The following is a 4503-nucleotide window of genomic DNA, read 5'->3' on the forward strand; positions in this document are numbered from 1 at the left end:
GTGAGGACTCGAGCAGCAGCGTTCTGAATCAGCTGCAGCTGTCTGATTGATTTTTTTGTAAGACCTGTAAAGACCCCGTTACAGTAGTCAAGTCTACTGACGATGAAAGCATGGACAAGTTTTTCCAAATCCTGTTGACACATAAGTCCTTTAACCCTTGATATGTTCTTAAGGTGATAATAGGCTGACTTTGTAATTGTCTTAATGTGGCTGTTAAAGTTCAGGTCTGAGTCCATGACTACACCAAGATTTCTGGCTTTGTCTGTTGTTTTTAACATTGTTGTTTGAAGCTGAGCGCGGACTTTTAATCGCTCCTCTTTTGCTCCAAAAACAACCACCTCAGTTTTTCCCTCATTTAATTTCAGAAAGTTCTGGCACATCCAGCCGTTAATTTGTTCGATGCACTTAGTCAGTTTTTGTATTGGACTATAGTCCCCTGGCGATAAGGTTATGTAAAATTGTGTGTCGTCTGCATAACTATGGTAATTTATTTTGTTGTTTTCCATAATCTGAGCCAGTGGAAGCATGTCCCTCTATCCCTTGAGCCTCACCTACCCGCTTTGCTCTATATCTTCCTGCTATGTCGCACACCACATCTGCCGCCGCCTGCTGTCCAACTTCCAGAGTATACAGCTATTTTAAGCCCTCCCAATTCTCCGAGGGTACCACCCCGCCCCGACTCCCAGCCAACATCCCTCTGACTTTCTACCTCGCCCCAAAACCACAAGACACCCTGCTCCCTTAGATCACTCAGCCCTCCTATCTTCCTGTCCCAATCAGAGTATAATGGGCCCATCTCATCCTCTTGCCTCCCTGCTCACAACTGAAAACCACACACACGCGACCATTCTCACTTTGTCAGAACGCGCAGCACTGCTTTCCAAGCAGCCCTACAGCCCTTTCTTGCCCATAGGCCCCATCCGACCCCCTTTACCCCACAAACGCCCGCTCTCAACGAAGAGCCCTTATTTCTTAGATCCCTAACTAGCACACCCCCCACCCCCCAGCTGCTATTATTCTTCCTGGGTTTAGGCATTCATCCTCCCTCTCCCCACCTGCAGCAACAGACCTCTCCCTAAGCCCGCTTTGGGCTTTGAGATGCACTGGAACGGACAAATACTATCTCTCGTATCACAACCGCACAAGACCAGCCGAACAAACCTCCAACATACCCCCCCTCATTAGCTCAACAGCATTCACTTATCACATGTCCTTATTCAAAACAGATTCTACCAGCTGCTAAGTTGTCACGGCTGACTCTTGACCCAGCAACCCGTCCGGTTGTATGTGCTCTGGCTAGCGAGCCCCGCACCAACCCTCCTCTTCATACCCCCCCACTCCCTCCTTCAACTCGATTTTTAGCACCTTTCAAGGGAGAGGAAGAGTCTCAGCCTAAATACGGCTTTTCCTTCCCCTGCTGCGATCAGGATGGGCAATACTAACCACACTCCCCACCCACAACCCCCACCATCTTCCCTATACTCCTACGAGCTTAGTAAATGTCCGGGTCCTCAATCTTGCCTCCTTTCTTTTGTGTGAGATCTTCATTCTTTCCGTTTCTCTACCACCCCCCCTCCCGCGTACTGAACTTTCATCTCCACAGATGTCTTCAATCATGAACTCCTGAAATAGCATTTTCCCCACCGACATCTGTAGTACTGCATAATGCTCCACTCCTGAAATTCTGATCAAAGCGCCTATCTTCATCAGCTTCTAGCAGCCCCCTTCATCTTTCCTCCTGCCCACACGAAAATTGAAACCTCTTACAGAGGACTCTTATTCGGTGGTCAGAAGAAATGTGCCACTGCCTCTCTTCTCTCCCTGTCTGAGCTCCTCTCACAGTGCCGTTCTCTGCATAGTTTTTGATTAATTCTCTAACTGCCAGTCTGCTACCTCACTGCTACCTCGTCTTAATCCCCTTTCCCCCTCTTAACCAGTTTGTCAGACCCTCATCGCCCCTGGACAAAGCCCAACCTACAACTCCTCCCCCTGCATTGCATAGCTCGGCGCCTCCCTCCAACCTGATGCAAACCTTCAAATGCACAAACCATGGCCAACCCTGAGCTTTTTCGAAACCTCACACAATTTGTCTTCTGCAACCATCTCCTAAGACTTGACCCCCGCCGTCCTCGACGAGGTCAAACAGCGCCTGTTTCACCCAAATCCATGTGTAGCGCCCCACCTTCTCGCACGTTGAGCAACCCCAAACTCTCTGCCACTCCCGCGCATCAATGTTCTTGCCCTCTGATCCGGCCCCAAATCCTCTCTCTTGCGCCCTGTCCTGCTGCCAACCATCACCCAACATCCCCCCGTCTTTCCTTTTCTCACCAATCTTTCCCCCCCACTCCATCAAGCTCCTCACCCCTAAGCCTCTCGACACCGCATGCACAAGAAAACTATCTCGCAAACAGAACATAACCCCCAAATCCCTCCTCCAATCCGTATGGTACTTCTCTTACTACTCCTCCTAACGCTCGGCCACTCCAATGATCCTCCCTCGCAACTCCAAAAAGACAAAGCTCGTGCTCCCCTCCTCCCAAGGGCCAACCCCCTGCCACTCGCCTTCTCCCCTCTCTCTCCCACCTCCTCCTGCTCTCCCCCCCAACACACATCCAAGAATGCAGCAACACCCACGCCATCTCCCAAGCCCAACCAACTTGTCCCATCTACTGTTATCAGCACTTCCTCTCAGAGTCCACGGGCACCACCTAGAAGCCTCCTCGTGCTGGGTGACACTCGGCAAACCGGCAGACACTACCCTCCCTCCAACGTCTCTGAACCGCCCACGGAACACGTTCAGTAATGTCAAGCAATCCTCCTTTCAACATGGCTTAAGCAACAACAAGAGCCCTCCTATACAACACACATATAGCCTGAAACCTACCGAGCCCACGCGCCGCCCTCACTATGAGGAGAATCTCTTTGATTTTTCAATAAAATTTTCCTCTTTCTCTTTTGAGCTTCCCTCCGCTCTCTCCTCTGCTACTTCTCTTTTCCAACGCCTCGCTTTCCCCCTCTCGCTTATCCCTTCGGAAAGGCCCATTCTACCAATCCGAGAGGCGAGAAAACAAGTACCAGTTTCTGCACAATCCTGACAGACCAGCCCTCGCTGCCTTCGGCGGATCTAATACGCACGCCTGCAGTCTACCCCATACCAACCACCCACTATCCTCCTCTGTTCTGCAAGCGAACAGTTCCCATCCCTCACACGACGTCCCAATCAATCACAACGAATCACTACCTCCACGAGCACCCAACGCAACCCCCTCACTGCCCTCTCATGCTCTATTGGAGTTTCTCAGTTTGCCCCATCAAATTTTCAAAAGCGAAGCCATCTCTGGCTCCACGCCTCCACTTAATGAATGGTCTCCTGCTCCCAGTCTGGTCTGCACTCTCCAGGTCCTCCGCTTGGTAATGCCTGCAAACGCTACCTCAACCAACAAACCTGATTCACGCCACGCTCCACTGTTGGTCTTTGTCTGCCCGCTATCCCCTACACCAACTGCACATACTAAACTGACCCATCCAACTCTTCTACACCTTGCCTCCCCCACACTCCTCCGACCCTGCTCCCTGATCAACCCCCTCCAGCACGAGACCCACTATCCTGCATTGCTCAAACCCCCCCCCTTGCCTCTAACCCTGGCACAGATGGCCCCATTCGGCAACGCACCACTCACAGTTCTCCTACTCGTTACGCAGTTCCTAGATACATGTGCCTAACAAAATCTAGGACCTACAACCTATACCCTAGCTGACATGTACACTCGCACTGTTAGCCAGCGCCCCTGTGGTCGACATAGCGTCACTTTGTCACAAGAACTAAGCCCCTAGATAAATTGTGCACGCTACTCCCACTTTCTCCCAAACCCGTAATTTTTCTTGCGCTTTCTGCTCTCGGCCAGCTGGATGTAAACCCACGGGAGACCAATGTGTGGCAACCACGTTGTAGGACACTACGCGAAAAAATACAACCATCAAAACATCCCTCTGGTGGAGCCACTTCTCCTCCCCTACGGAGACCCCCATCCAATTTCAACACACCCACAAAAATCTCCAACGGAAACGCCTACCCACCCCCCCTACCATCCTCGCCCGTTGCGCATAACATCGCGCCTCCCATTCTCTTCACTTCTTTCTTTCTTTCCTCCCCCTTCTTGAACCTGATCCGGGTCTCGAGAGGGAGTTTGAGACAGATTCACGGATTGTGTGTGGGAGGGTTTGAAGATGGGCGTATCTTGTGTCAGCTGGTGTCGTGGAGGAGGCCTTCTGGGTTGCAGGGGTATGTGAATTTTGATTTTGTGCAGCCGTGTGCAGGATCAACCCTGCCGGTCTATCTGAAGTAGTGGGGTGATGCATCAGAGGAGTGGGGGGGGGTGCTTTCCTCAGTCCGTAGCCCTCGCCCTCAGTGCGAACAACTGGATGGGCGGGTAAAATTCCTTGCAGTCCCTGTGACACTGAAGTAGCGCACCCCTGCCAACTGGACCCATCATTCTTCCCAAT

The sequence above is a fragment of the Etheostoma spectabile genome, chromosome 20 (genome assembly GCF_008692095.1).
Source record: "Etheostoma spectabile isolate EspeVRDwgs_2016 chromosome 20, UIUC_Espe_1.0, whole genome shotgun sequence".
In the NCBI taxonomy this organism is placed as follows: domain Eukaryota; kingdom Metazoa; phylum Chordata; class Actinopteri; order Perciformes; family Percidae; genus Etheostoma; species Etheostoma spectabile.